At 34.4% G+C, this 24,307-nt stretch overlaps 1 pseudogene; it reads left to right on the top strand.

Moving 5' to 3' along the window:
• Positions 1-253: 253 nt before the first annotated feature.
• On the top strand, positions 254-24,114 carry LOC119612163 (annotated as a pseudogene).
• Positions 24,115-24,307: the final 193 nt, after the last annotated feature.

Below are 24,307 nucleotides of genomic sequence, written 5' to 3' on the forward strand. Positions count from 1 at the left end.
TGAGAGGACACAGTTTCAGTTATTTCTTTACGGCTTTGTACTTATTTTATATAAAGATTCCATTAAAAATTTGTTCAAATTTACAATAGTTTAATAATCTCAAAGTAATTAATACTATCATCCATCAGCAATCCTCTAGAATATATTAACAATATCAATTTAACTTTTTGTTTATCTTCCAACAAACAACTCTGTTTTCGATATTTTTCATACATATTAATTACTGTTTTATTATTATTTTTATATCTTACAGACCACCGGCTTTGGCGGTTTACCTGATGTTACCGAACACTCCAATATACGTCGTACCATATCCCGCCAAAACTCAACATCGAATAGTGATTCTGGTGGTGAAATATCAAGTATACAAAAATCAAAAGTTAATTTCAATGACACTAAATCACCTTCAGATGCCACTGAAACAACCACCGTAGATGCAGCGACGAAAACAAAACGCAAATCGAAAGGAGAACAGCATCATCATAACAGTCATCATCATCTTCATCACAATCGTCATCGTGGCGGTGTTGGTGGTGGCAGTGACAATGTACAGCATAAACTTGGTCGGAGTTCATGTGTTATTGTATTAACACTGATTGTTGCACTGGGTCTGTTGGCTGTGGCAGCCACACTATTGTATCAGCATTTCGTTATGACACCCAGCCGCAATTCACACACACAAAGACTGAAAATCGTTACACGCATATTGCGTGAGGTGCCCCTGGTCGATGGGCATAATAATTTTGCATGGAATGTCCGTAAATATGCACACAGTAGTCTCGAGCTGGTGCACGTTAGCAATGATATAAATCATAAATCGATGTGGGTACGACCGGCGTGGGCGCAAACGGACATGGAACGTTTAAAGCAGGGTCATGTGGGTGTACAAGTGTGGTAAGTTGAGAAAAATAATAAAACATAAGAGCAAATGGTTTTGTCAAAAATCGCCAGGAGGCAGCAGAAGCAAGTGGTCCGACAATAGAAATGGCAATGTAAGAATAATGATTTATGAGAAAATTTCTGTTGTTTTCAGATGAAATAAATTGGTTTCGCAAGAATTCGTTTTTAAAATGGAAATTGTAGCACAAATAGCCATGAATATTATTGCTGGTAATTCTTTATTGTTTGCTAATTTCAAGGTTTGGTTCGTCAGGATTTTTTGTAAGGACAGTATTTTATTGCAAATTTGCTCGGCTTTGTCAGTAGGTTCGGCTGGGAAATTGTCAAGAGGAAAATATGTATACATTTTCTTGAATTGATGAAATTTTGGTGTATTTTTCTTTAAATAAACATATTTTTTACAATTTTGGTTGTATACAATTACTTCGCTGCAGTGCGCGTTATTTTCAAACATTTCCTCTCTGAAATAACAGAAACCAAAAAAATTACAAAACTCTTCAATTAAATTCATTTATACCTTTCAAAGTATCAACTATTGTAGTCAAAAACTATTTTCTACCAAAAAGAGGGCAGAAAAAAAAACTTCTTAACAAACAATTGAACATTTCCTTGCTTCATATCGAAGTTTCGGGGGTTCTCTTATGCAAAAGGACACAATTGTTATTGTTGCAAGCTAACCAAAAAATTTGGCATTTCTTTTATGCAACCATTCAACCAACCAAACCGAGAAATCATTCAACCAACCTAACGACCAACAAAAGTTTCTTCATAAAAGAACATTTTTGTTCATTTTAGATCTAGAGGTTTGCATTGGTATTTTTAGTCATCTTTTATGTCTCAAGAAGAAAAAAAACTAAATTTGGAATATTTTTGTTTGGCTTGAACATCTGACCTACACCACTGCTGCTAAGGTCTATTGCGTGTCTACTTAATTTGCATGCCTTGCTTAGTTGCCTGTGTACATAAGTATGTATGTATATATGTACATATTGGTAATGGGTGGTTAACAGAAAATATTTCAAAATGATAATGGATACAATTGAGTAGCATTGAGGTTAGAGTTACTTCTGTGTTTTGATGGTTAATATTTTAGAAAAGCCTTAATAAACACTTTTTTGAGTTTTAATTATAATCAATGTTTTAAAATTTTTGTTCTTTAAGGGAATACTTTAGTCCTAGTTCAGTTCTAGTTCAGTTATAGTTCAGTTCTAGTTCAGTTCTAGTTCAGTTCTAGTTAGTTCTAGTTCAGTTCTAGTTCAGTTCTACAGTTACAGTTCCTAGTTTCAGTTCTAGTTCAGTTCTAGTTCAGTTCTAGTTCAGTTCTAGTTCAGTCTAGTTCAGTTCTAGTTCAGTTCTAGTTCAGTTCTAGTTTCAGTTCTAGTTCAGTTCTAGTTCAGTTCTAGTTCAGTTCTAGTTCAGTTCTAGTTCAGTTCTAGTTCAGTTCTAGTTCAGTTCTAGTTCAGTTCTAGTTCAGTTCTAGTTCAGTTCTAGTTCAGTTCTAGTTCAGTTCTAGTTCAGTTCTAGTTCAGTTCTAGTTCAGTTCTAGTTAAGTTCTAGTTCAGTCTAGTTCAGTTCTAGTTCAGTTCTAGTTCAGTTCTAGTTCAGTTCTAGTTCAGTTCTAGTCAGTTTTGTTCAGTTCTAGTTCAGTTCTAGTTCAGTTCTAGTTGCAGTTCAATAGTTCAGTTCTAGTTCAGTTTATTTCAGTTCTAGTTCTAGTCTTTCAGTTCTAGTTCAGTTCTAGTTCAGTTCTAGTTCAGTTCTAGTTCAGTTCTAGTTCAGTCTAGTTCAGTTCTAGTAGTTCTAGTTCAGTTCTAGTTCAGTTCTAGTTCAGTTCTAGTTCAGTTCTAGTTCAGTTCTAGTTCAGTTCTAGTTTCAGTTTCGTTCAGTTCTAGTTTCAGTTCTAGTTCATTTCTAGTTCAGTTCTAGTTAAGTTCTAGGTTCTAGTTCAGTTCTAGTTCAGTTCTAGTTACAGTTCTAGTTCAGTTCTAGTTCAGTTATAGTTCAGTTCTAGTTCAGTTCTAGTTCAGTTCAGTTCAGTTCTAGTTCAGTTCTAGTTCAGTTCTAGTTCAGTTATAGTTCAGTTCTAGTTCAGTTCTAGTCAGTTCTAGTTCAGTTCTAGTTCGTTCTAGTTCAAGTTCTAGTTCAGTTCTAGTTCAGTTCTAGTTCAGTTCTCGTTCAGTTCTAGTTCAGTTCTAGTCAGTTCTAGTTTCAGTTCTCGTTCAGTTCTAGTTTAGTCTAGTTTAGTTCTAGTTCAGTTCTAGTTCAGTTCTAGTTCAGTTCTAGTTCTAGTTCAGTTCTTGTTCAGTTCTAGTTCAGTTTTAGTTAGTTCTCGTTCAGTTCTAGTTCAGTTCTAGTTTCGTTCTAGTTCAGTTATAGTTTTCAGTTCAGTTGTAGTTCAGTTCTAGTTCAGTTCTAGTTCAGTTCGAGCCAATTCAATGTAAGTTTATTAGCATTTTAGATAAAGTGTAAAAATGTGCCTTCTGTCGATTAAATGTTAAGTTAATCTGCCTCCCCCATTTTTTTATTCATCCCATATTTACTGTGAAATATTTGTGTTGAATTGGCATGACGTGTTAAGAATTTTTCTAAAATGTTATTTTTATTCACAGTAATCAACGTCAAATATTTTTACTAGCAAAATCCCATTCACCTTTACAAGAGTCAAGGCGTTTAGTCAGGTCGCCAACGTGGAAGTCAATAAGAGTTTTTTTCTTTCTGCCAGATATTTACATTCATTTCGAACGTTCATTCACTCGTTGCTGCCAAATGATGACGGTCTTCAGTTTTATTTTTTTCTAGCACTTGCCTAAATTTAAAAATTATTTATACATTTGAGTTGTTCTTGTGCAAATGTACAAATCAGAGTAAGTACTATTTCTGTGGTGTTTTCTTGTGTAATCTTGTTTTACATTTTAGAAAAATTTTCCTATACTATAGTATAGACAGGTGAATTTGGGGAAAATAGTAACAAGAGCAACAAAAAAATTTCTATTGAATTGCCATGTCTGATTGGCAGCAATGTGGTAGTTGGATTTGTTATTCTATGAATAGGAATTTTTTCTAGTCTTTATTACTGCTACATGTATTGGAAGGTAATAGGCAGGTATATTTGAGAAACCGTTCTTGAATTTGTATTATATATTTAAAATTTTTTTTAGATAGAGATGAAAAGCAAGCAGACGCATGGAGTTTTTGTAAATTTAATCAAACACTATTTAAAATCCATATGGAAAGAAATTTCTTTTAAGAAAAAACTTTTTATGAAGTTTTTAAAAAAATTTGAGAAATCCTAAAGAAGTAACTATTTATAAACCTTTTAATGATATTTTCGAGTAATTACGTTTTGTAACAAAATTTCCCCCTGTTGTTGTTTTTTTAGAAAGACCCTCAAATACTAAATTTTGCTTATTTTCTCTCTTATATTCGTTTATTTCTAAAACATTTTTAATGATTGTATTTTTTGGTCATTATAAAACATTTTGCAACAATACCTATGAATTTCCATACTATGAAAAAGTTTTGCGAAAATATAAAACAATGAAAATAATACTCTTGTGTTGGGATTTCATATTGTCTTAAGGTGAAAACAAAACATTTAACTATTTTTCCTCATCGTTTAACAGCAGCAACCCTCCCATCCATCTATCCATCCGTCCATTCATATTTACTACATTCAGCCACTTGTTATTCATACACGGTCATAGTTTACACGTATAAGTTATGCAACATTATGTATACAAATATGTTGAATCTATGTACGGATATAGTTAGTTGCAACAATAACATACGTACATACTTATGTATGGATATTATGCAATTATGTTGGCATCTACATTCAAAAAAATGGAATTTAAAATCGTGCTATTGATTATGTTGAAAACCTGGCAAAATATGCACCCACCTATTATTATGCCCGAAATTTACACAAATATTCGTGCATAGAAACGTTCAAGTACACATGTCATTATTTTGCAGCATGAAATTGTAGATTCTTATTTAACACACCTGATATTTTCATGTGTATTGGACTGTTACATACCAGTAGTTTTAGATGGGACAATGTAGCTCTTTGGAAAATCTAGGGAGTAAATTCTTCTGCTAATATTCAGTAGAAGTCTATAGTCATTTTAAAATCAAGTACATTTATAATGTTTATTTCTGCGTCCCCGAATTACAGGTCTTTGTATGTTTCGTCTTTCTTACTTCCCACAAATTGTTTCCCATTGTACTATTTGCTCTGCCCTTTGTATGTGAGAATATGTGCTTTTTACTTGTCCGATTCACATGTATGAATGTAGAGTAAAATTTAAACTATTTTAAAATTCAAACTTTGTTTTGTTAAAATGTGTCACGTTTGCAAACATTTGCTATTATTTATTTTCGTTAGAAATTCGATCTGTATAAATTTAAATACATATATGTACATTTTATATAGTGGGAACACTGTGCACTAGAACAAACAGGACAAAACAGATAGAACTAGAATAGAACTAGAACAGAACTAGAACAGAACTAGAACAGAACTAGAACAAACTAGAACAGAATTAGAACTGAACTAGAACAGAACTAGAACAGAACTAGAACAGAACCTAGAACAAACTAGAACAGAACTAGAACAGAACTAGAACAGAACTAGAACAGAACTAGAACGAACTAGAACAGAACTAAACGAACTAGAACAGAACTAGAACAGAACTAGAACAGAACTAGAACAGAACTAGAACAGAACTAGAACAGAACTAGAACAGAACTAGAACAGAACTAGAACAGAACTAGAACAGAACTAGAACAGAAACTAAACAGAACTAGAACAGAACTAGAACAGAACTAGAACAGAACTAGAACAGAACTAGAACAGAACTAGAAAGAACTAGAACAGAACTAGAACAGAACTAGAACAGAACTAGAACAGAACTAGAACAGAAACTAGAACAGAACTAGAACAGAACTAGAACAGAACTAGAACAGAACTAGAACAGAACTAGAACAGAACTAGAACAGAACTAGAACAGAACTAGAACAGAACTAGAACAGAACTAAACAGAACTAGAACAGAACTAGAACAGAACTAGAACAGAACTAGAACAGAACTAGAACAGAACTAGAACAGAACTAGAACAGAACTAGAACAGAACTAGAACAGAACTAGAACAGAACTAGAACAGAACTAGAACGAACTAGAACAGAACTAGAACAGAACTAGAACAGAACTAGAACAGAACTAGAACAGAACTAGACGAACTAGAACAGAACTAAAACGGAACTAGAACAGAACTAGAACAGAACTAGAACTAGAACAGAACTAGAACAGAACTAGAACAGAACTAGAACAGAACTAGAACAGAACTAGAACAGAACTAGAACAGAATTAGACTGAACTAGAACAGAACTAGAACAGAACTAGAACAGAACTAGAAACAGAACTAGAACAGAACTAGAACAGAACTAGAACAGAACTAGAACAGAACTAGAAACAGAACTAGAACAGACTAGAACAGAACTAGAACAGAACTAGAACAGAACTAGAACAGAACTAGAACAGAACTAGAACAGAACTACAGAACTAGAACAGAACTAGAACAGAACTAGAACAGAACTAGAACAGAACTAGAACAGAAACTAGAACAGAACTAGAACAGAACTAGAACAGAACTAGAACAGAACTAGAACAGAACTAGAACAGAACTAGAACAGAACTAGAACAGAACTAGAACAGAACTAGAACAGAACTAGAACAGAACTAGAACAGAACTAGAACAGAACTAGAACAGAACTAGAACAGAACTAGAACAGAACTAGAACAGAACTAGAACAGAACTAGAACAGAACTAGAACAGAACTAGAACAGAACTAGAACAGAACTAGAACAGAACTAGAACAGAACTAGAACAGAACTAGAACAGAACTAGAACAGAACTAGAACTAGAACTAGAACTAGAACAGAACTAGAACAGAACTAGAACAGAACTAGAACAGAACTAGAACAGAACTAGAACAGAACTAGAACAGAACTAGAACAGAACTAGAACAGAACTAGAAACAGAACTAGAACAGAACTAGAACAGAACTAGAACAGAACTAGAACAGAACTAGAACAGAACTAAACACGGAACTAGAACAGAACTAGAACAGAACTAGAACTAGAACAGAACTAGAACAGAACTAGAACAGAACTAGAACAGAACTAGAACAGAACTAGAACAGAACTAGAACAGAACTAGAACAGAACTAGAACAGAACTAGAACAGAACTAGAACAGAACTAGAACAGAAAAAAAAAACTAGAACAGAATTAGAACAGAACAGAACTAGAACAGAACAGAACAGAACTAGAACAGAACTAGAACAGAACTAGAACAGAACTAGAACAGAACTAGAACAGAACTAGAACAGAACTAGAACAGAACTAGAACAGAACTAGAACAGAACTAGAACAGAACTAGAATAGAACTAGAACAGAACTAGAACAGAACTAGAACAGAACTAGAACAGAACTAGAACAGAACTAGAACAGAACTAACATAAAATAGAACAGAACTAGAACAGAACTAGAACAGAACTAGAACAGAACTAGAACAGAACTAGAACAGAACTAGAACAGAACTAGAACAGAACTAGAACAGAACTAGAACAGAACTAGAACAGAACTAGAACAGAACTAGAACAGAACTAGAACAGAACTAGAACAGAACTAGAACAGAACTAGAACAGAACTAGAACAGAACTAGAACAGAACTAGAACAGAACTAGAACAGAACTAGAACAGAACAGAACTAGAACAGAACAGAACTAGAGAACAGAACTAGAACAGAACTAGAACAGAACTAGAAACAGAACTAGAACAGAACTAGAACAGAACTAGAACAGAACTAGAACAGAACTAGAACAGAACTAGAACAGAACTAGAACAGAACTAGAACAGAACTAGAACAGAACAAAAGAACTAGAACAGAACTAGAACAGAACTAGAATAGAACTAGAATAGAACTAGAACTGAACTAGAACAGAACTAGAACAGAACTAGAACAGAACTAGAACAGAACTAGAACAGAACTAGAACGGAACTAGAACAGAACTAGAACAGAACTAGAACAGAACTAGAACACAACTAGAACAGAACAGAACAGAACAGAACTAGAACTAGAACTAGAACAGAACTAGAACAGAACTAGAACAGAACTAGAACAGAACTAGAACAGAACTAGAACAGAACTTGAACAGAACTAGAACAGAACTAGAACAGAACTAGAACAGAACTAGAACAGAACTAGAACAGAAAGAACAGAACTAGAACAGAACTAGAACAGAACTAGAACAGAACTAGAACAGAACTAGAACAGAACTAGAACAGAACTAGAACAGAACTAGAACAGAACTAGAACAGAACTAGAACAGAACTAGAAACAGAACTAGAACAGAACTAGAACAGAACTAGAACAGAACTAGAACAGAACAGAACAGAACTAGAACAGAACTAGAACAGAACTAGAACAGAACTAGAACAGAACTAGAACAGAACTAGAACAGAACTAGAACAGAACTAGAACAGAACTAGAACAGAACTAGAACAGAACTAGAACAGAACTAGAACAGAACTAGAACAGAACTAGAACAGAAACTAGAACAGAACTAGAACAGAACTAGAACAGAACTAGAACAGAACTAGAACAGAACTAGAACAGAACTTGAACAGAACTAGAAACAGAACTAGAACAGAACTAGAACAGAACTAGAACAGAACTAGAACAGAACTAGAACAGAACTAGAACAGAACTAGAACAGAACTAGAACAGAACTAGAACAGAACTAGAACAGAACTAGAACAGAACTAGAACAGAACTAGAACAAACTAGAACAGAACTAGACAGAACTAGAACAGAACTAGAACAGAACTAGAACAGAAAGAACTAGAACAGAACTAGAACAGAACTAGAACAGAACTAGAACAGAACTAGAACAGAACTAGAACAGAACTAGAACAGAACTAGAACAGAACTAGAACAGAACTAGAACAGAATTAGAACAGAACAGAACTAGAACAGAACTAGAACAGAACTAGAACAGAACTAGAACAGAACTAGAACAGAACTAGAACAGAACTAGAACAGAACTAGAACAGAACTAGAAACAGAACTAGAACAGAACTAGAACAGAACTAGAATAGAACTAGAACAGAACTAGAACAGAACTAGAACAGAACTAGAACAGAACTAGAACAGAAATAGAACAGAACTAGAACAGAACTAGAAACAGAACTAGAACAGAACTAGAACAGAACTAGAACAGAACTAGAACAGAACAGAACTAGAACAGAACAGAACTAGAACAGAACAGAACTAGAACAGAACAGAACTAGAAACAGAACTAGAACAGAACTAGAACAGAACTAAACAGAACTAGAACAGAACTAGAACAGAACTAGAACAGAACTGGAACAAAACTAGAACAGAACTAGAACAGAACTAGAACAGAACTAGAACAGAACTAGAACAGAACTAGAACAGAACTAGAACAGAACAGAACTAGAACAGAACAGAACAGAAACGAACTAGAACAGAAACAGAACTAGAACAGAACTAGAACAGAACTAGAACAGAACTAGAACAGAACTAGAACAGAAATAGAACAGAACTAGAACAGAACTAGAACAGAACTAGAACAGAACTAGAACAGAACTAGAACAGAACTAGAACAGAACTAGAACAGAACTAGAACAGAACTAGAACAGAACTAGAACAGAACTAGAATAGAACTAGAATAGAACTAGAACAGAACTAGAACAGAACTAGAACAGAACTAGAACAGAACTAGAACAGAACTAGAACGGAACTAGAACAGAACTAGAACAGAACTAGAACAGAACTAGAACACAACTAGAACAGAACAGAACAGAACTAGAACAGAACTAGAACAGAACTAGAACAGAACTAGAACAGAACTAGAACAGAACTAGAACAGAACTAGAACAGAACTAGAACAGAACTAGAACAGAACTAGAACAGAACTAGAACAGAACTAGAACAGAACTAGAACAGAACTAGAACAGAACTAGAACAGAACTAGAACAGAACTAGAACAGAATAGAACAGAACTAGAACAGAACTAGAACAGAACTAGAACAGAACTAGAACAGAACTAGAACAGAACTAGAACAGAACTAGAACAGAACTAGAACAGAACTAGAACAGAACTAGAACAGAACTAGAACAGAACTAGAACAGAACTAGAACAGAACTAGAACAGAACTAGAACAGAACTAGAACAGAACTAGAACAGAACTAGAACAGAACTAGAACAGAACTAGAACAGAACTAGAACAGAACTAGAACAGAACTAGAACAGAACTAGAACGAACTAGAACAGAACTAGAACAGAACTGAACAGAACTAGAACTAGAACAGAACTAGAACAGAACTAGAACAGAACTAGAACAGAACTAGAACAGAACTAGAACAGAACTAGAACAGAACTAGAACAGAACTAGAACAGAACTAGAACAGAACTAGAACAGAACTAGAACAGAACTAGAACAGAACTAGAACAGAACTAGAACAGAACTAGAACAGAACTAGAACAGAACTAGAACAGAACTAGAACAGAACTAGAACAGAACTAGAACAGAACTAGCAGAACTAGAACAGAACTAGAACAGAACTAGAACAGAACTAGAACAGAACTAGAACAGAACTAGAACAGAACTAGAACAGAACTAGAACAGAACTAGAACAGAACTAGAACAGAACTAGAACAGAACAAGAGCAGAACTGGAATAGAACTAAATGTTGGAAAAATTCAATAACTATTTAAATTTTTTTTCTGAAGAAACAGTCTAAGATCTGAGTGTTGTAATATCTCGATTATGTCACAACATTAAGGAATTGATGATTCATAATAGCCCTTTGGATAGTTTTGTTTTCGGTGAAGATTTATTATTTACCTTTTGTTTTTACAGTTTGCACTCTTATTATCTGTCACTCTGTAAAGCCACTTCACAGCCATTGACATCGAAATTATACTCTTGGATTTAAAAAAATATATGCGAAGTAGTCATCTCGTACTAGTGACACTATCTGCTGATGATGCTGATACTTCATGATGATGAGTTGTTGCTTAAACTCGTTGTTGTGAATATAACAAAAGCAAACACAGACTTAACAAACATTGTTTTTGTTTGACGAGTGGGGTTAAAGTAAATACAGGCGGTTTCAAGCTTACCAGGTGTTAGTAGGTACAAATAACTAAACAGTGTAATTTAATCATAGATACTTTTTGACGTGTCCATGGTATTTTAGAAGGCGTGGCTGGCAAAGGTTTATTTATAGGAAAATTTTAAAAATGTTCTGCATAATACAGGAGATCGAATTTAGTTTCAGAAAATCGGATGTGGTAATCGTATGATTATTAATTTTAGTTTGACTCTATCCTTAGGTAGGGTACCAAAATTTAACCATAATTCATTCACGCAACATATACAATATTTTTCTATGTTCATTCTATCAACTATTCAACCTGTCACCTGTACACAATGATATTTATATATTCTAAACCTGCATTCACCTCTCGCTTGTATGGTACTTTAGCATGGTATTCATTATAATTTTAATTTGCATTAAATTGTATTTTAGTTCTTGGATCTCGAACAAAAAAAAAAAAAAACAAGTAAGAGTGTTATATTCGGCTATGCCGAATCTTATATACCCACCATCAAACCTCGTTTGACTCGAATGAAACTTACTTATGTCGAATTTCATCTATATACTCGTATATTTAGGCCAGTTATAAGCGTTAAAGTAATTTTCTGAAGGGGACCATATATAGGGGGTGGTAGGGTCAATTATTGGTCGATCCTCATAAAATTTGGTAGATAGAATTTGGTTCGTATTAAATTTATTTGTGTCGAATTTCATCGCTACACTCGTATTTTTAAACCATTAATAAGCGTTGCAGTCATTTTCTGAAGGGGACCTTATATGGGGGGTAGGGTCAATCATGGACCGATCCTCATAAAATTTTTTAGATAGATTTTGACTCGAATGAAACTTACTTATGTCGAATTTCATCTATATACTAGTATTTTTAAGCCAGTAATGAGCGTTAAAGTCATTTTCTGAAGGGGACCTTATATGGGGGGTAGGGTCAATTATGGACCGATCCTCATAAAATTTCGCATATTGATTTTGGATCATAAGAAACTTACTTATGTCGAATTTCATCGCTATATTCGTATTTTTAAACAAGTTATGGCTGTTAAAGCTGCTTTTCGAGGGGCCACTTGTATGGGGGCTATCCGAAAACGTGGACCGATATTGCCCATTTTCAATACCAAACAAACCTTACCTATTAGAAATATTTATGTGAAATTTCAACCCTCTAGCTCTTTCCACTCGGACTCTATCGTGCTTTCAACAGACAGACAGACAGACAGACAGACAGACGGACGGACGGACAGACGGACAGACGGACAGACATGGCTAGATCGTCTTAGAATTTAATGAGGACCCAGAATATATATACTTTTGTGGGTCTATGACCAATATTTCTATGTGTTACAAACGGAATGACAAAATCAATATACCCCCCATCTTTTTTGATGGTGGGTATAAAAAAACATCTGCATTTTATTCACATTCGCATAAATAGTTGTACAACATGAATATAAAATTGTACGGACAATGTTTGTACATAATCACGTTTTATGTTAAACAACTGGAAAATTGTTGTCGTTTTTGCGTGCGTATAAATCAAAATAAATTAAAAACAATAAATTATCAGTTTACATACAATAATATCTCTATATATACTTACAAATTCATTCATTCACATTTACATTTAAATTTACTTAAAAATTCAGAATTTAATGTTTACATGTATCCTGCAGTTTTTTACGGAGTTGCTGCTTTCTTTTTTTGAAAATATTTCTCAAAAAATATCCAATTACTGCTTGACAACTAGCACAGAACTAGAACAGAACTGGAACAAACTAGAACAGAACTAGAACAGAACTAGAACAGAACTAGAACAGAACTAGAACAGAACTAGAACAGAACTAGAACAGAACTAGAACAGAACTAGAACAGATCTAGAACAGAACTAGAACAGAACTAGAATAGAACTAGAACAGAACTAGAACAGAACTAGAACAGAACTAGAACAGAACTAGAACAGAACTAGAACAGAACTAGAACAGAACTAGAACAGAACTAGAACCAGAACTAGAACAGAACTTAGAACAGAACTAGAACACAAACTAGAACCAGAACTAGAACAGACCTAGAACAGAACTAGAACACAACTAGACACAACTAGAACAGAACTAGAACAGAGCTAGAACAGAACTAGAACAGAACTAGAACAGAACTAGAACAGAACCTAGCACAGAACTAGCACAGAACTAGAACAGAACTAGAACCAGAACCAGAACAGAACTAGAACAGAACTAGAACAGAACTAGAACAGAACCAGAACAGAACTAGAACAGAACTAGAACAGAACTAGAACAGAACCTAGAACAGAACTAGAACAGAACTAGAACAGAACTAGAACAGAACTAGAACAGAACTAGAACAGAACTAGAACAGAACTAGAACAGAACTAGAACAGAACTAGAACAGAACTAGAACAGAACTAGAACAGAACTAGAACAGAACTAGAACAGAACTAGAACAGAACTAGAACAGAACTAGAACAGAACTAGAACAGAACTAGAACAGAACTAGAACCGAACTAGAACAGAACTAGAACAGAACTAGAACAGAACTAGAACAGAACTAGAACAGAACTAGAACAGAACTAGAACAGAACTAGAACAGAACTAGAACAGAACTAGAACAGAACTAGAACAGAACTAGAACAGAACTAGAACAGAACTAGAACAGAACTAGAACAGAACTAGAACAGAACTAGAACAGAACTAGAACAGAACTAGAACAGAACTAGAACAGAACTAGAACAGAACTAGAACAGAACTAGAACAGAACTAGAAGAACTAGAACAGAACTAGAACAGAACTAGAACAGAACTAGAACAGAACTAGAACAGGACTAAAACAGAACTAGAACTAGAACAGAACTAGAACAGAACTAGAACAGAACTAGAACAGAACTAGAACAGAACTAGAACAGAACTAGAACAGAACTAGACCAGAACTAGAACAGAACTGGAACAGAACTAGAACAGAACTAGAACAGAACTAGAACAGAACTAGAACAGAACTAGAACAGAACTAGAACAGAACTAAAGCATATCTAGAATTGCAATGATAATTTATGTATGTTATAAAGGGCTGACCGTCTCCCGCAACTGCATGGTTTTTTCATCAAGTTTAAAAACGAAAATTTACATACACAATAATTTGAGCGTATAAATTGGTGATTTTGTCATTTAAATGCCAAAATAAATAAATGCGTATAGAAAAAACACTAAATTTCACTCAACAACGAATTCATTGATTATTCTTATTTTATGTTTTTCTATAGCATTCATTTAAATTTGAATTCAATTATTTTTACAAATTATTCTTAGAAATTAAGAGCCATTGTCATGGTGGCATTAACGGAGACATCTAAAGCTGGTATAATTAAATTGCTTTTCAAAATAGAATTTATAGAATTTTGTTTTCGAAATAGGTACGATTCTTTTTCTATGGATTTGATACGGTGTGTTTGTGATGTTAGAGATGGGATGACTACTCGTGTTAAATAAGAAGATTCTTTTGATTACATAATTCACTGGTTTATGCCAACCGGCTTACAAAGTCGGATGAACTTCAGGCCAACATCGAACGCGATATTTCTTGTATTTAAGCCGATTTATATGCTCGAGTAATGAAATTTTAGTTAGTTCCACAGCAGAGATTTTAGCGATGTCCTATTTCATAAAAAATGACATAATTTCCGAAATACTCCTAAAGCCTTTAATAAAACCCCTATATAATATTTCACTGTTTCTCACTGATTGCTTATGAAGAACGCTGAAGAGAGATCGAAACTTGTTAGCTACTTAACTTCTTGATTATGAAAGTGTTTGTCGTTACATTGTGTTGGGTGCCAGGGCACTGTAATGTGCATGGTAATACTTACTAGACTATGTTCGAACCTTGATATAGCGAATATGGAAAGGATGGTGAAACCACCCATTTATCACTATATCCCGTACTGGAATAGTAGATTCGGTAGCAAAATTTCAAAACCCTCTGGCCAAATATTAATATGCTCAGTTAGAACCTTTGTCAGTAAGTGAGACAGTAGTATACCGGACCATTGCAGGTTATACAAAGATGGGGAGGAAGTAGAAACGATCGAGCATATTGTTTGCCAATGTTCTAGGATACAGAATCTCAGGTTGAAATGGCTAGGGAATAGGTTCCCTAACCATAGTCTACTAGGTTTTCTCAAGGGAATCAGTCTCTTCTTTGACTGGGCTTTATAGGGGGCATGCATTTTCTATCTTATTTATTTATTCCATCTTTACAAATATTCTAGGTTGTATCCCCATTGTAGACCCGTTTTCCATTCACCTATTCTTTTTATACCCTCCACCACCATCAGTGGTGATAGAGGGTATATATAACTTTGTCATTCCGTGTGTAACACCAAGAAATATTCATCTGAGACCCAACAAAGTATATATATTCTGGGTCCTTATCAAATTCTGAGTCGATTTAGCTATGTCCGTCTGTCTGTCCGTCTGTCTGCCTAAAACACGCTCACGTTAAAACTAAGCAAAGGAAGTACACCAAATTCACCGAAAATATTCATTGTTATCCTAAGCAATTTGGTATTGAAAATGAGCAAAATCGGTTCATATCGGGAAAAGTTGTGAATCAAAATTTAAAACAACCTCGAAAAAAATAAGCATTTTTTACACATTCGGATGCAATTTTCTCGAAAACTATGCAAGATAAATTCATGAAAATCACCACGAATAAGTTTCTACACGAGATCTTGATCCCTGCTGAAAATTGCAAGAATCGGTCCACAATTTCATATACCTCCCATACAAAAGTACATATACCCGGAAAATGGGTTTTTTGTTAATAACTTCCGTCACAATCTCGATATCTTCACAAAATTTTACAAGTTAAAATCTTATGTCAACAGAATTTATTCAGAGAAAAAATTTTCTGTATCAATTTGACATAGCTCCCATACAAGGTCCCCTCCCGAAAATCACTTAAACGCACATAATTCATTACTAAATTAAGATAACCATATAGAATTTGGTACAAGTATTGCTCCCATATACAGAAAAATTACTACGAAATTTTTTTTCGATCGGTCCATAATTGGTCATAGCTCCCATACAAGGTCCCCTCCCGAAAATCACTTAAACGCGCATAACTCATTACTTCATTAAGATATCCATATAAAATTTGGTAAAAGTATTGCTTATCTGTACAGAAATATTACTGAGAAATTTTTTTTCCGATCGGTCCATAATTGGTCATAGCTCCCATACAAGGTCCCCTCCCGAAAATCACTTAAACGCGCATAACTCATTACTAAATTAAGATATCCATATAAAATTTGGTACAAGTATTACGCATATGCACAGAAATATTACTGTGAAAGTTTTTTCCGATCGGTCCATAATTGGTCATAGCTCCCATACAAGGTCCCCTCCCAAAAATCACTTAAACGCGCATAACTCATTACTAAATTAAGATATCCATATAAAATTTGGTACAAGTATTACCCACAGTAACAGAAATGTTACTGTGAAAGTTTTTTCCGATCGGTCCATAATTGGTCATAGCTCCCATACAAGGTCCCCTCCCGAAAATCACTTAAACGCGCATAACTCATTACTAAATTAAGATATCCACATAAAACTTGGTATAGGTATTACTCATATGCACAGAAATGTTACTGTGAAAATTTTTCCAGATCGGTCCATAATTGATCATAGCTCCCATACAAGGTCCCCTCCCGAAAATCACTTAAACGCGCATAACTCATTACTAAATTAAGATATCCATATAAAATTTGGTACAAGTATTGCTCACATATACAGAAATATTACTATGATAGTTTTTTTGGATCGGTCCATAATTGGTCATAGCTCCCATACAAGGTCCCTCCCGAAAATCACTTAAACGCGCATAACTCATTACTAAATTAAGATATCCATATAAAATTTGGTACAGGTATTGCTTATATGCACAGAAATATTTCTGAGCAATTTTTTTTCCGATCGGTCCATAACTGGTCATAGCTCCCATGCAAGGTCCCCTCCCGAAAATCACTTAAACGCATATAATTCATTACTAAATTAAGATATCCATATAAAGTTTGGCAGAAGTATTGCTCATATACAGATAAATATTACTGTGAAATTGTTTTCCTATCGGTCCATAATTTATCATAGCTGTTATACAAGGTCTCTTTCAGAAAAACACTTAGAGGCACATAACTCATTTTACCATCGGTCCATGTTTGGTCATAGCTCTCGTACTAGGTTCCATTCAGAAAAGAAAATGGCGTTTGTAATGTTCAATAGATCTTGGAATTGTAATAGATTTAAGTTGTTTAAATCTTGGGATTTTTCTATTTAAGACATGAGAAAACTTATTTCTACAAATATTTGATCAATTAGAAAAGTATTAACATAAAAGTAGCTGGTGGAGGGTATTTAAGATTCGGCTCAGCCGAATATAGCACTCTAACTTGTTACCTATCTTCTTGCTTTCTTTTTTATACCCTCCACCACCATCAGTGGTGATAGAGGGTATATATAACTTTGTCATTCCGTGTGTAACACCAAGAAATATTCATTTGAGACCCAACAAAGTATATATATTGTGGGTCCTTATCAAATTCTGAGTCGATTTAGCTATGTCCGTCTGTCTGTCCGTCTGTCCGTCTGTCTGCCTAAAACACGCTCACGTTAAAACTAAGCAAAGGAAGTACACCAAATTCACCAAAAATATTCATTGTTTTTCTAAGCAGTTTGGTATTGCAAATGAGCAAAATCGGTTCATACCGGGAAAAGTTATGAATCAAAATTTAAAACAACCTCGAAAAAAATAAGCATTTTTTACATATTCGGATGTAATTTTCTCAAAAACTATGCAAGATAAATTCATGAAAATCACCATACATAAGTTTCTATACGAGAACTTGATCCCTGCTGAAAATTGCTAGAATCGGTCCACAATTTCATATACCTCCCATACAAAAGTACATATTCCCGGAAAATGGGTTTTTTGTTAATAACTTCCGTCAGAATGCTGATATCTTCACAAAATTTTGCAAATTAAAATCCTATGTCAATATAATTCATTCAGAGAAAAAAATTTCTGGATCGGTCCATAATTGGACATAGCTCCCATACAAGGTCCCCTCCCGAAAATCACTTAAACGCACATAATTCATTACCAAATGAAGATAACCATATAGAATTTGGTACAAGTATTGCTCCCGCGTACAGAAATAGTACTACGTAGTTTTTTTTCGATCGGTCCATAATTGGTCATAGCTCCCATACAAGGTCCTCTCCCGAAGATCACTTAAACGCACATAACTCATTACTAAATTAAGATATTCATATAAAATTTGACACAAGTATTGCCCATATGCATAGAAATATTACTCTGAAAGTTTTTTGCGATCGGTCCATAATTGATCATAGCTCCCATACAAGGTCCCCTCCCGAAAATCACTTAAACGCGCATAACTCATTTCTAAAGTAAGATATCTATATAAAATTTGGTACAAGTACTGTTATATGAGTGAGAAATATTACTGAAAAATTTTTTTCCGATAGGTCCATAATTGGTCATGGCTCCCATACAAGGTCCCCTCTCGAAAATCACTTAAAACCACATAACTCATTAGTAAATAAAGATATCCATATAAAATTTGTTACAAGTATTGCTCTTATATACAGAAATATTACTATAAAAGTTTTCTTGGATCGGTCCATAATTGGTCATAGCTCCCATACAAGGTCCCCTCCCGAAAATCACTTAAACGCGCATAACTCATTACTAAAGTAAGATATCTATATAAAATTTGGTAAAAGTACTGCTTTTATGACTGAGAAATATAACTGAAAATTTTTTTCCGATCGGTCCATAACTGGTCATGGCTCCCATACAAGGTCCCCTCCCGAAAATCACTTAAAACCACATAACTCATTAGTTAATGAAGATATCCATATAAAATTTGATACAAGTATTGCTCTTATATACACAAATATTATTATGCAAAATTTTTTGGATCGGTCTATAATTGGTCATAGCTCCAATACTAGGTCCTGCCCTTAAAAGCGCTTTAACCGTATTTAACTATTTGCATTATAAATTTGCGTAGAACAAAATTATATATATGTATTTTGAAAATCCTTAAATCTTTCACACACATGCCTACATGCAAATTACTAAATATCATTAAGCGCTATTAAAATATAAAGAAAATGGCGTTTGTAATGTTCAATAAATCTTATAATAGATTTATGCTGTTTAAATCTTGGGATTTTTTTATTTAAGACATGAGAAAACTTATTTCTACAAATATTTGATCAATTAGAAAAGTATTAATATAAAAGTGGCTGGTGGAGGGTATTTAAGATTCGGCTCAGCCGAATATAGCACTCTAACTTGTTTATCAATCGTGTCGTGGGTTAGTTCTAGTATGTCAGTCGTGGATTCGATTCCAAATACCAGGCCTTTGCTAAATGAGCACACAATAGTCCCGTTATTTAACTTACTAACTACGAAATCTTGTTATGTCTCAGGGATTTATGATTTTGGTACTTTTTGAAAGAGACCGAAAGCAAGACCGTATGAAGCAAATAAAGTGATTTTATCTTAAAGAATGTCAAAGACAAGATCGGTGGATTCTGTAAAGCCGTTAAAATTAGATTCTTTTTGGATACAGAGTTCGGAAACATATAAATTATTGCGTCGGTAGACGATTGTTGGTGAGACCCGCTGTCGTTATGTTTAGGTATTAGCATTAGATCAGTTATCCAGAATAAGTTTTGGAAAATTTCACTTCAGAATTTAAAATGAATTCTTAAATTTCCTTCATAAATATTGAACAAAACTAGGTACATCTCAACTTTCACTCTAGATGGTTCAATATAGGTGTCTGAAGTGTTTTTCGTAAACATACCTTGTAAAATCTAGTGAGGGTTTTAAACTGTTCGAATTTCCTGATGCACGAATTTTTTATTTAATTAATATGGCAGGTGCCACGCCCACTCTTGCAAATCCGCTAATTTATTAACCAAATGTTTACAGGATGCCAAAGTTATTGGTGCTAAATTTCAGAATATTCGAATTTTTGGCTTTAATTTATATAAGAGGTGCCACACGCCGAAACAAAGAAATACACACAGAATCATTTTCATATACATATATAGATATCCTGATTCTAGTTATCCTTTTCGTATTGTGTCAATATCATTTAGATCTGCTGACTTTTAGAATAGGAAGCTAATTGGGATTACAGATTTTATTTCAGTAATAGGTTCTTGAATTCGTATTATATCGATATAATTTAGATCTGCTGACTTTTAGAATGGGATGCTGATTAGTACTATATATTTTATTTCAGTATTAGGTTTTTTAATTCACATGATTCCGCTGATATCGTTTGCTATAATCTAATGTTACGAGTATGTTTCTGGAAAAAAAAAAAACTTATTAAGTTTGTCTCGTATTGATGTAGTTTAGGTTATAATCTCCTCAAAAGCCTTTTTCATATGTAGTACTAATTTGAAATAATTAAAGCAACTTTGAAAAAAAGTTTTTTTCCCAAAGAAATACTTGTACTTAAAGTTGTTACTTAATTTTCAGACACTTGTTTTGAGTTATACATTTATTTATCTAACTAAAAGTATTACAAGTTGATGCAAATTTAATTCGAAAAATTATTTACATTTCTTTGCCAACTATTGACTAGAGTTAAATTTTGTGATTCTGTAGTATACAGTACAGTCACTACATAAATATTTATGACACTAAACTAGTGCCAATTTAATCAAAGTAGAGCAAAAGTGTTGTTCTTAAGAAGATTGAATAGAAATAAATATGGCAGAAGTAAAAGTTTTCTAGACAATTGTGATAGATAACGAAAAGTGAGCTACAGAGTGTGGAGTATGTGATTGATTTGGTGATGTTCTTGGTATAAGCGATTAATAGGAAATAGGGAATTCATTGGAAGGTAATTGAGAAGTAGCAAGTTGTTTTTTATGAAAAAACTGAAAATATGGGATTGAGATAACTTCTTAAGAATCTTTTAACAGCAGCTATTATTGATAATTCTAAAACAGTTTATAGCTCTGGAACGCTATTTCTTCGGTTGCTTTCAAAAATTTCCCCAAAATCTGGACATTTGTCTCATTTGTCTAAGTTTTCCAAATTTATTTCAGAACCAAAATGCTTCCCATCTTTGTGTAGCAAAAAAAAAGAGCAAAATCCAACACTTTTATTCAGCAAAAAAACTGTTTGAGTTTGCATTTTTCTATGACATCCTTTAAAACAGTGAAAATAGCATAAACTAAAGAACTTACAAATAAATATCTATACAAATTTTCTTATTTCCATTTCTTTATTTTCTTCTTGTTTACTCCATCATCATCATCATCATCACTACAGGTCAGCCTATGTGCCGTGTGAAGCTCAAGGTTTGGATGCTGTCCAATTGGCATTGGAACAAATCGACATAATCAGGCGCCTCACTGACATGTATCAGCAAGACACTGTCTTAGTGCAATCATCGGCTGACATACAAACGGCACAGCGTCATGGATTAATGGCTTCCCTGATTGGCATCGAAGGTGGCCATGCAATTGGTTCATCTTTGGGGGTGTTGAGATCATTTTATTCGCTGGGTGCACGCTACTTGAGTTTAACGCATAAATGTGATGTTTCATGGGCCAGTTCTAGTTCGGCCATGATTGATACCGGTTTGACACAATTTGGCAAGGCAGTGGTACGTGAAATGAATCGTTTGGGCATGATGATTGATTTGTCTTATAGCTCAGATACCACAGCCCGTGATGTACTGCAGGCTACCCGTGCTCCAGTGATATTTTCCCATTCGGGTGCTAGACAATTGTGCAATTCAACACGTAATGTGCCGGATGATATATTAAGATTAGTGGCCGAAAATGGTGGCCTCATAATGATTTCCTTTGATTCAGAAGATGTGACTTGTGGTCGCCAGGCTAGACTTAAGGATGTGGTGGAGCATATTAAGTATATAAGAGCCATAGCGGGTATACAACATATAGGTTTAGGAGCTGGTTATGATAGCATAGAACTGCCACCCATAGGTCTGGAAGATGTCTCCAAATACCCAGATCTTTTGGCCACTCTACTCGAAGATCCCAATTGGAGTGAAGAAGACATAGCCATGTTGGCGGGTAAAAATTTCTTACGCATTATGGAGACCGTTGAGAATGTCAGAGAATTTTGGAAACGTGCTGCCATTACACCCATTGAACAGACTGAACCACAGCCAAAAACACAATGCACCTATATGGCATCGTGACCACAGGCACAGGCCATTGTACGAAAGACACGACAAGTGTCTACCACAACCTGGCAGTACAATGAAACACAAAATCAATTGTTACAGACAGACAAAACGCAGCTGGTAGAGTCGTTGCAGCAGGAAATCAATAATCAAACGAAAAAATCAACATTGTTGGGTGGAGCAGGTGGCGAGACCGGAGGTGGCGGAGTTGGTCAACAAATAGAAATAATGAAATTTAATTTCTAGTTAGGTACTTTAAACATCTATACACAGTGTGTGCAAATAGTATTTAGTACTTCGTACAAAACTAAGTAAGTAACGGATTAGTTAGGCGCACAGTAAATCAAATAGTTGCAGTTTAGGTATTTGAGCACAAACAAACAGGCAGGTGTAAAGTTAACCGGCAGTTCAAGGAAACAATTCTTACTCTTAGGATTACACTTCATAAATAAAGTCTATTTATACATTTCTTAAACTACCGGGTAACTATATGCATTGACTCTGTTGGTATGTGTTGTTAAATGTTTTATGAAGTACTTTTACACTGTAATGTTCAATTGTATTTGTATGACTAAAAAAGCAAAAAAGAAAGAAAATAGAAAAATTGGTATGCAACACAGCAACAAAAATATTTATGTAGTTAAAGGAAACAAAAAAACAAAATTGGTTTGAAATCAAAACTTTTTAGCAAAAATTATAATGCTCTCTTTTTTTTGTGGTTAGATTTAATTTTAAAGTTTTTCAAAAACTGTGATTGAATCTTTACTTTTTTGGTTGTTAGTATAAATATTTTTTAAGTTTATTTATTTGGAAATAGTGCATTCTGGTTGGATTCCTTTATTTAAATAAATTACTCATAGTAACGTCTAGAAGGAGAGGAAATATAATAAATGGTTTCATTGCCATTCAAGGAATAAAATTTTACTAATCAATTTCCATAGCAATTCAATTGTCTAGAGTTTTTCTTGCAAGTGGATAGCACATTGCATTATAAGGGAAATTCGTTATTAAGCCGTACATATGTATGCATATAGAACAAACGTTGCATCAGACGAAAACTACTTCCTCTATACTTTCTCCCCTAGCCAGACTTTCGGGTTTAACCTTAGATCATCTTATGATAAAGTTCATCAATTGTTCTTTCTTTAAAATCACTTATGATTTAAAGAAATTTTTCTATGATAAGGAACACAAAAGTATCAGCATCGTGTACTATTACACAGACCGATAAATTTTTAATCCAGAGACCAAAGTGCAGTGCAGCTCTAAAGGATTGAGAATTTCTCCATCACATCTGGAATTCTAGATATCATGTCTTAGGTTAGGTTATTGAGGCAGTGGGCTAATGACCGACTCACTTGGATCCTAATGGTCCCGTTGTGTTATACTGTAACAGATCCTATGAAAAAAGCCCACCCATAGGACATTGCATATCAGTGTTTAACATGGTATTAAAGCATCCAGATGCCCGAATTAACGATTCTAACTTAAATGTGTCCATATTTGGTAGAGCCGCAAGTTCCAGTATTGGACTGCCTAGAAACTCAGTCGTGATGTTTGTCTAGGCAGGGCAGAGGCAGAGGTAGTGTTCGACAGTTTTCTTTTCTTCTTCGTTTTTACAGCTCCTGCAATAGTCATAGTATGGAAGTTTTACTCTTCTAGCGTGCGCACCTTTAATACAGTGCTCTGTTAAGATAACTACTAATACACGCAGTCTCGTCTTGGAAAGCCCTATAAAACATTTAGACCTTCGTTCATCATAGAGAGGTCAAGTCATTCTTGATGTCGATCCGTAGGTCAGTGATGGCCATCTGGTCTGAGCAGCCCCGTAAATTTTATGCTGGATGAGGGATTTACAACAGCTACTAATACACGCAGTCCCGTCTTGAAAAGCCCTATAAAACATTTTGACCTTCGCTTATC

This window comes from Lucilia sericata, unplaced genomic scaffold (assembly GCF_015586225.1).
Source record: "Lucilia sericata isolate MDLA Ls3-8-SP2 unplaced genomic scaffold, ASM1558622v1 Contig001618F_arrow, whole genome shotgun sequence".
NCBI classification, from domain to species: domain Eukaryota; kingdom Metazoa; phylum Arthropoda; class Insecta; order Diptera; family Calliphoridae; genus Lucilia; species Lucilia sericata.